Source organism: Adiantum capillus-veneris, chromosome 3 (genome assembly GCF_014529385.1).
Source record: "Adiantum capillus-veneris isolate H3 chromosome 3, ASM1452938v2, whole genome shotgun sequence".
In the NCBI taxonomy this organism is placed as follows: domain Eukaryota; kingdom Viridiplantae; phylum Streptophyta; class Polypodiopsida; order Polypodiales; family Pteridaceae; genus Adiantum; species Adiantum capillus-veneris.
This window is the reverse complement of record NC_140933.1, coordinates 32,714,948-32,725,606: the sequence shown is the minus strand read 5'-3', so window position 1 is coordinate 32,725,606 and position 10,659 is coordinate 32,714,948.

Sequence of the window (10,659 nt, the reverse complement as noted above, 5' to 3'; positions counted from 1 at the left end):
AGATTCTGAGAGAGAGAGAGAGAGAGAGAGAGAGAGAGAGAGTGTTACATGTTGTCACAGTCGGCGGAGGGAGCAAGGAGTCTCGACTGTCGATCACACAAGCTAATGCAAAAACATATTTGAGGAAGAAAGTGCTAGGACAGAGGGTTGTCTTCGTTCATCAGAGTGCATTGAGTACTGTAAATACTCAATGAACTCTGATGAACGAAGACAACCCTCTGTCCTATAAAGTTAATTCCTCAAATATGTTTTAGCAGGAAAACTGTGGCTAATCGAAATGTCGAGACTCCTTGCAAACTCATCCGCCGAAAGCACAACATGTAAAACACTACCGACATGGTAATCGTATACGGGTGTCCTCTGTGCAAGTCGGAGGACAATGTTTGAATCAAGCTATGTAAAAGCAATGTGAATAGTTAAACATTTTGTTTTGCAGTTAGGACAAGGTGAAAATGCTCAATATACAGTGCACGCTATCGAGAAATTTGCGGTCTTGCCAGGAAAGCACCGAGCTTATGGCTGTGAGAGTTTGTGAGAGAACTCAACAAAAACTATATGAAGGAGTTAAACCATAGATGCCATGAAGAATAGGGTTTGGAAAGAAGTGCAATCAAAGAAGACTCACTCTTTCTCTCTTGCACTCACACACACAAAGAAAGAACGCAAAAGAGAATGTCAAAACAATACGAAGATGAAAACATCAAGGCTATGGTCATATCGTATCATGGGTAATATGAAAGGGTTAATGGATGAGTTAATGGCATTCAATCTTGGCTGACCAAATAGGCTACGAATTGTTCTTTGGAATTGTAGTTTTGTGTTTACCATAATATATATATTTTGTCTAGTGATTGGGATTAATTGTGTGTACAAATCCTCTTGGTTCATAGCAAGATAACTACGCTTACATCAAAAGAAAAATTATAGTCTATGAGAGGTAGTATGATGGGATCGGTGATAGAAGTATTTCATTGAGCCTTTCAGGGCCGAAGAGAAACACTATACGTTGTTGAAAGTGTATTTTACGGCTAATCCATACGTTAATTCTAATAGATCGTACAGAGTGAAAGCGATAGAAATGATCATCATGTGGGTTATTCATCTAGGATAGTATGTGAGAAATGTAGATATGAGAGAAGTGAAGAGATGAGAAGTTTCCCTCCCAAGCCCTATTCTTGCCCGTAGGCAATAAGGATACTGCGGGGAGAGATGTACCTGTAGCAAGAGAACCTAGAGAGGATGAATTACTAAGAATGAGAGAGATAGGTTTGGTTAAAGAGATGAGATTAGATACATAATATATATATATATAATATATATATATATAATATATATATAATATATTATATTATATATTTATATTTATATTTATATTTATATTTATATATATATATATATATGTTGGATTAGAGATGAAAATGAAAACAGCAAGAAATCAAGAAAACATCAATGTAGAACACATCTTACTTGAAACCCTTCGGCACCATTATTGATGGGAGAGAGAAGAAGAGTGGATAATTCCACTTTGATTGATACACCAAGTGCAAGACCTTCTTTGATTAGAGTTGATCTTCCAAGGTTAGCTTGTTGCAAGAATGGCTAGTCTCCCTCTAGGAGAAAGTGTAGGCTTGGGCTTATGTTAATGGCTAAGTACAATTAGGCATTACTACTCACTCCCTCGAGAATTCCTCTCATCAATGGCTTGAATGCTTGAGTTCCTTCCAAGGAAGAAGAGGTCCCCTTTTATAGGTGAAGGGAACCCCCAAGGGTTTACACAAGAAGAGAGGAGCCAGTGTGAACAGGAATTGGAAAAGTTGGAAATGAGCTGTCCCTGCATGATGTGGGCAGACTGGGGTCCAGTATTTTGATCATATCTCCTCAACCGTGGCTCCAAATAAAAAAGTAAAAATATGGGCAAAAACTTCAGCTCATTAGCTACGATTTTCATTTTAAAATCGTTTTCCAATTCGGATTGGAACCTTGTGTAAAAAATTCATCAAAATAGGGTCCATTTATGGCAGCAAAAGTCTTCATGTGGTCTCCTTAACCTAGACTTTCATTTAATTCCAAAGGACACATCATGCCATATGAAAGCATGACATTGCTCCTTGACAAAGTTTTGTAATCATGCTTGCAATAATGCATTAAAATAAGTGTATCTTTGAAATCATGCCACCTAGTGTCCCACTAGGATTTGATTCTCTCCTAGTAGCTATTTAAAAAGAAATATAAGAAAAGTATAAAAAATACATAGAATATATATATATTGGAGTTTACCCTAGATATAGGATCTAGCTAGGGTGTGAGATGATAATGAAATAGTAGAAATAAAGAATCAATGCTTTTTGCCCCAAGTTAAAGAGGCGGAGCTATTGATGCTTTTCCCATAGTATTTTCTGATGGTAAAGTAAGGATATGTTACCCTTGAGAAAAATAATAGGATGAGATAGAAGGCTTATTATTATACTTAAATATGCATGTACACTATAGGAAATATAATTATGTATCTAAAAAAAATACAAGATAGATCTTGTAGCATGCGTTCCCACTATGTACGTGTCACAGCACGACATCCACCCCCTCTAAACCTGCACATCCTCCAGTATGTGCCACATTGTCTCTTTGTAATATTAGACCTCTTGTACATCTTCCTTGTCTTCTTCTTCACTGGATGATTCCAGAGCTTCATGTTCACTTTGATCTTCACCTGTGTTTTTCTCTTCTTCCTCATCCATATCTTCTAGATCATTGTCTCCTCTTCTCTTAAACATTTTAATCATTTTTCCTGCAATGGGAATCTTTACTTCTGTACCATCTAGTTCAGACAAGCTGTAAGTAGCATTTTCATGCACATGCTTTACAACATACGGTCCAAAACATCTTTTTGAGAACTTACGCATGACTGTGTGCTGGTTATCAAGGCTACTATCATACACTAAAACCCAGTCACCTTTGTCAATTGCTTTGCTCCTGAGTCGATGTCGCTTATCAAAATAGTCCTTGTTTTTCAACCTTGCATTTTTGAGTCGTTCTTTTGCAGCTTCAATGTCTCCAGGTCTTCTCTCTAGCTGCTCAAGGCTACTATCATACACTAAAACCCAGTCACCTTTGTCAATTGCTTTGCTCCTGAGTCGATGTCGCTTATCAAAATAGTCCTTGTTTTTCAACCTTGCATTTTTGAGTCGTTCTTTTGCAGCTTCAATGTCTCCAGGTCTTCTCTCTAGCTGCCTTATACGCAGTACTGAGCTAAGTGTTGTACGATCAGCCCATAAAGCATATGGTAACACTTTTGGCCACTTACCAACTCTTCCTTCGCAAGCCTTGGCCAAAGCTTTGATGATAAGAGGATGCCCTCTTTCACTCTTTCCATTGCCTTCAGGGTTGTAAGCTGTAGTAAGAGAAAGCTTGATCCCCTAATCTAGAAAAGAACTCCTTGCTTCTTCGGCATCCAGTTCACCTCGATCTGCAGTGATTTTTCCCACACAACCATAACGGCAAATCACCTCATCAAGAAGGAATTTGCACACAGCTTCTGTGGTCTTAGCTCTTAATGCTCTTCCTTCAACCTGGTTAGTTAGGTCCTCTCGTGCAAGAACCAAGTATCTCATCTGCCAGAGTCCTAAAGGCATCGTGACTAGATCCACAACCCATTTATAGTGCATGGCTAGTGGATATGTAGGGTGCAATCCATCACGATGTCGAACATTTGAATACATTTGACAAGTTACACATGACTCTACAAACTGAGATACATCTTTATACATACCCTTCCACCAGTATTTTTCTTTCAACTTGGAGAAGGTTGCCCACACACCCCTGTGTCCAGCCCATAGACTCTCATGAAACTCTTGCATGAGCTTTCCTTGAGTCTCTTTTTTACATATAACCCGTTGTGGTGTAGCACCCTTTTGTTTAGGATGCTTCCACAAGTAACCATCCCTGAAAAAGTACCCATATGCTTTCCTGTGTATCCTCTTGAATTCTTGTTCAGACCAATCATCATGTTTTGTTAGAGTACTCAAGTACCTTCCAATAGAAAGCCAATCACCTTCATAAAGATCTTTCAAGAACAATTCAAGTGAATTAGTCATGTAGACATTGTTACCTTTGACATGAGAGATAGAATAGAATTTTGTGCCTACATCATCTCCCTCATCAATCATTTGTGACTCATCTTCATACCTTGCCCTTGATAGCATATCTGCCACTGTATTGTCTTTACGTGCAATGTGCTTAAACTCGGGATTTAAGGACTTAATGTAGGCAATCCACCACAACATAGCAATGTCTGGTGTTGAGCAGCTTGTAATCATCCCAAGAAGTGGTAGACAATCTGTTTCTACAACCACACATGCACCAATTAGGTACTCTTTCCCACTTTTCAAGGATGTAACCATACCCCATAACTCTCTCTTTATCTGTGGATAGTTTCTTTGGCGAGCACTTAGTACCTTTGCTCCAAATCTTACCACATACCTGTGTCCTTCTTTGTCATCTTGCCCTATTGCCCATCCAATCCCTGTAGGACTGGTATCTACTGTGACAATCACTGGCCTTTGACACTCATAGTCTACCTTTCTCAAAGTAGTTGCTGACTGGAGTAACTCCTTTAGCTTTTTCATGGATTTTACATGTGCTTCTGTCCATTTAAACTTTTGATTCTTTCTAAGCAGCTGATAAAGAGGATCAGCTACATGTGCATAATGTGGAATCCAAATAACATAGAAGACACATGCTCCCAGAAACCTTCTAACCTCAGTGATGCTAGTGCATGTTTCTTTCATTCTTTGGATGGCATCTACATTTGATGGACAAGGTTTCCTACCATATGGCCCGCACATGTGCCCCACAATGAGCACTTCTTTGACACCAAACATAGAATTTTTCCCTGACAATGTAAGATTCACTTCTTCCAACCTAGACAAAATTTTATCACAATCATTTATGTGATTTACCACAAACCTGCGACATCCCTTGAGATCCAAAGCTTCATCTTTGTCACTTTCTTCACATCCTTTGATAGGCAAATCATCAATGAAAGGCATTGTGATTTGAGGAATAAAGTCACGTAAGACCTTATTCATCCCATTCATCATATGTGCAACCGAGTTGGTTGCTCCCTGTGGCAAGGTACACATCCTTACCAAACCCAAAGGTGTCCTCATGGTTGTCAAGTCTCTGCTTTCGATTGCAAGCTGAAATTGATCGTACCCTGAGTAGAGATCCCCCATTGAGTAGATTGCCCTCCCTGCAAACGCCTCTGCAAATTCATCCACAATTGGACCTGTACCTACATTTCTAATTGTCACCTTGTTCACTGGTTGCATATCTTGGATGAAGCGTAGAGAACCATTCTTCTTTGGAACTATGAACCACCTGTTTGAGTATGAAGCACAAGAAGGCTCCAAGATTCCCATTTTGATTTTCTCATTCAGTAGCTCTACTAACTTTGGCAAATGAGCCTTTGGAACCGGAATAGGCCGCAGATTCCAAGGCACATGAGGTCCTATTTGCTTTCTTTGTACCAAGCTTGCCTTGTGTGAGGGTGTGTGTGTTCTCTCTCTAGCCCCTAGAATGAGGGCTCGCCCCCCCTTGAGTAAGGATAATGTTGACTTTGTGGAACACCTTACCCCCTCAAGCACCTTAGTCATGGAGCACCTTAGCACCTTAGTCATTAAGCACCTCAAGCACCTTAGTCAGCAAGCACGACAAGCACCTCAAGCTTGGGCCGGGTTCCCACCTCAAGCACATCCCTAGCTTAAGAGAACAACTTCAAAAACCAGAGAGAAAATTAAAATTGATACCCACTATAGGATTTTGTGACTTTTGAGTTGCATACTTAAAACACCACAAGTTTAGAGAGTTTCGCATGCAAACGTCGGACCTGCACAAAAGCGAGCGCATATAGGCTTGTTGGAAGTGCCTTAGGCGAGAGGTCAAAATTCCTTTCTTCATGAGGATGTGCATCAATGTGTACATCTCAGTATATGCATTTGAAAGATGGCGCAGGATTGGTATCATGCATATTTACAGACTTACAAGCTGTGAGTTATGTGCTGTCAAGCTATTCTTTAGCATATTGTCACCCAAGCCAAAATCAAGCTTTACTGTCACAAATGAAATGCATTCCAAATTCGGCTTTCTAAGTCTATCTCAGTATTGTACAAGTTCACCATGTTATGCATGCACAAGTCTATCATGTTCAAGGATTACATCAACTACATCATGTTCTAACACATCAACGGTCGCAACGATGAAAGAGAATCTACTTTGAGATGAATCAACATCGACATGTTTGGTTTCAAAAAAAAAAAATGATTGTCAACATCATTATCTGTTTTGTCCTATTTCTATGCTAGTTTTTCTTACAGCTACTTGTTGTCTTGTCCCACTCAATCAAAGTCTTGTATGGGTTCAGACACTACCACAAAGATAAGCGGTAAGACCACCCAGTTTGTTGATTGTTGGTTGAGTCTTTGTTGTCCCATCCTTATTGTTGTTAAAGGGAAGTACACACACACCCGATGTTATTGTGCGGCGGGGGGCTTCTACTCATGTTTCAGGTGGTTTGTTAGACTCTACCAGGTCACATGTATTATTCCTTGTTCTCACAAGCCCATAGTCAGAGGTTTGGGCTTGAGGGGGGGTTGTTGGGTGTCAAGCCCAAATGGGAACATACTCTTAACGCATGCAAAGGCTACTGGACATTGCATGTATAAAGGATGGTCGAAATCAATCTAGACTTCCTATATATGTAAAGGCTTTCATCATAATACAATAGCGTGTTGTTTTTTGTTTGGTCAATCTCTCAGTCTCTCAATCTCTCTCTTGTATGGAGAAGCTCCAGAAGACATACATGATGACACCACATATGCATATCTTTTCAATGTTGAAATGGTACCCAAGTGGTCTCAGGAGATAGTTAGCTTACTGTGCTATGGAGGAGAATTTGATAGGAATGAACAAGAGCTTAAACGACAGATGGTTCAGCAATCCAAGAATTTTCAGGTAATTAGCGAACATTTGTATCATTTAGGCTCATATAACATTTTAGGATTATGCATAAGTCCCAAAGAATACAATTGTTATCTTTTAGAAGCACATGTTTTGTACATAGCATCACAAACAAAAAGCTATCAGCGCTTGAAACAATTAGGAGTTTATTGGCCAAATACGTGCGTTGATGATCATGAGTATGTTACTAGTTGTTCTACATGAAGATCTACGCCACCAATAGAACATGCAATGTTGTTTCAAGTGACAATTGCACCAGAATGGAGTCAACATATAATTGACTACCTGACAACGAGTAGGTTTTTTTAAAATACCTCTAGAGCACGTCAAAGAGCTATAGAGGTAGAGGCTTGAGACTTCACAATGATTGAAAATCAGGTCTATAAGAGAGGAAAAGATAATCATCTCAGGATATGTGCAATGAAAAGCATGTATTTGTCGATCCTAGACCAGACAAATGGAGGGATAAGCGGAGGCCATTTCTCTGAAGATATTAACCATCCTTGAATCACAACCTTGTTAATAAAAAATAGAAGAGCATGATGATCTACATAGAAGTGGAATAACTTTCCCAACATGTAGTGCCTAAATTTGGTGACACTAAACAACATTCTCGGTTTAGTTGTGGAGTACCCTTGCTCTACCGTACTCAATCTATGACTTGGAATGTACACTGGGTAGTCCATCTTTCAATCATGTTGAGCCAAAATAGCCCCCATCTTCATACTAGATTCATCCATGAACAAGGAATATCACTTTATAGTCTACCTGATGAAGAGTTCACTTTATCTAATGGCCTCTTTCATACACTAGAAACTTGCTTCATATTTTGGACTCCATACAGACTTCACTTCCAATTCTTACAGTAAAGTAGACTTTGATGCAAACATATGAATTAACCTTCTATAGAAATTAATGCCCTAGGAGTGAGCTCAACTCAAACACATTGTCGGCGATCTTGCCTATGGACACATTGAACTTTGTCTTCAACCATCTTGATTCCATTTTTGGACATGATATGTCCTAGAAACTATCCCTTCTAGACCATAAATACTAATTGAAAAGATTCATACAAATTTTCTTCTCTCTGCATCTCTCAAACACCATTTGCAAGAATAGAGATGACTATGTTTAGTTGAAAATACTATGAAGTTATTTATAAATATTGCCAAAAACTTACGTAGAAACTCATTGAAAATTTTCATCATACATCATTGAAAGGTTGCTGGAGCATTATATAATCCAAATGACATTACTAAGGACATATAAGCTCCCCATTTAATGATTAATGTCATTTTTCTTATGTCCTTTGATGCTATCCTCAACTGATTATAGACACTACATACATCCATGAAAGTGTACATCTCGTGGCCTACAATCTCATCTGACATCATATCGGTAAAAGATAGAGGAAATGGGTCCTTAATGGTTTGAGATTTGAGATTTTGATAATCAACACAAATCCTCAATTTCCCATTCTTCTTTGGGACAACCACTATTGGAAACAACTCGCCATTGCTTGTTACTACTTTGGTAATGAATCCTGCCTTCAACAAATTGTCAATTTCTTCCCATAATTTGGATTCATTATGTATCTCTAAAGCCATACTAGTCATGCATCTGGTTTTGGTGGTATCTGATGTTGGCACACCTTTGGATCTACACCTTTTAGGTTCATATGCTCCCAGTAGGTGAATACATCCTTATATTTTTGGAACAATTGCATAGCTTTCTCCTTTGTCTTTGATTTTAGATCTTCATTGATTTTGACCATCTTTGAATTTTCTTTTGAATCAAGATTCCATTCTTCAATTTCTTGATCATGTGGCAACATCCAATGTGGTCCACCACCTTTTCTTTCTTCCAAAGATGTAGCTTCCTTATCAATCCTTATACCTACTGCATATTCATCGAAGGTATTTCCCAAGTGTGCTAAATCTACTTCTCTATCTAATTCTGTACTATTTCGACTAGGTGTGCCTGCACTTGATTGCCTATGCTTCTCATCTTGTCTGAAATCTTTTACATTTTGACGTGATTCTTTTGGCGGACTGCCATCCAGATTTACTGGTCTTTTTCCTTGATTGGACTCAATGAAATTATTTAGATATTATCACCTCTAACGCTTTGCTCTCTCTCAATCTAGAAGGATTGCATTCAAGTCTATCTCTACTATAGGAAATATATTCATAGATGCTAGCATCCGTTCAAGCTTTTTCGTGCCATATTTCCTACACAATCCTTTGGCCCCATTTTCCTCTTCCAGCTTCGTGTATTATTTGTTTTTACTTGGATTCTCCTATTGGGTCCCTGAACTGTAACTCCATAATCATGAATAGCTCTTGCACTCTTGAGCCAAGGCCATCTCAATAGCGTATTGTAGGCTCCTTGCATATCCATTGTTAGGAGGCTAGTTTAGGAGAGCCGACCCATTGTGGCTGTAGTAAATATGATGGAACGTTTGACAAATGAAGAAGAAGCCAAATTCCTACAAGTAAATCAAGATTTGATTGCTATTTTGTATAGTGGATGTAGAAGCAATTCAACAACATTATGTTGACAATGCCTCAACTAAACCTTGGTGGGTATAAATTGATTTAACTTTCAACAATGATGTTCTAGAATTGTTTGATGAGAGTAAATTGGACCCCAAGCTAATAGATCTGAAGGAATGATTGTAGTAGGACCACGAATTCAAGAAGCAGATGAATAAGGTATCGCAACTTAAGGATGATGTAATTCAAGAAGTAAATCTTGGGACCCAGGACAAATCCAAACCTGTCAAGATTTGTGTTGATCTGGAGGAATATTTTGGAAATGATCTTATCAAGTTGTTGGTGATGTTTATGGATGTGTTTGCATGGAACTATGCAGATATGACGGGCCTTGATCCTAGGTTTTACCAGCATTGTATCAATTTGAAGAAAGATGCGATTCCAACCAAGCAAGCTAGGTATCACATGAATCCAAATTATGCCAAGCAAGTCAAAGAGGAATTGGATAGATTATTGAAAGTTGGATTTATCATCCCAATTAAAAATCTAGAATGGATCTCACCAGATGTGGTAGTGCCGAAGAAAACAAAAGGCTATAGATCTGTGTTGATTATTGTAAAGAAATGCAACCACGATGCCAATTCCCTTTCCACTTTCATTTTTGGATTCTAATTTGGATAAAGTTTTTGATCAGAAGATGTACTCTTTTGTGAATGGATATAGTGGGTACAATCAAGGTCCAATGGTAGTCATAGATCAACCAAAAATCACATTGATCACATCATGGGGAGTGTTCGCTTGTACAATGATGTTGTCTACTCTATGCAATGCACCCATTATCTTCCAAAGCGATATGCAAAAAATATTTTTTCTATATCTCACTAAGTTTATGAGCATTTTTTTGGACAATTTCTCTATTTTTGGAGAAAAATGGAAGCACTTGTATCATCTGAGGCTTCATTTCAAAAAATGTTTGGAAACTAGATTGAGCCTTAATCAAATGAAATGTGTGTTTGTGGTGGCCAAGGAATGTTTTTGGGAAATATCATTTACATGGAAGGCATTGCAGTAGATCCTAGCAAGATTGTCACCATTATGCAGGCATCACCACTTGACTCACCAAAGGCGACTCTATGGTTCCTTTGCCAAG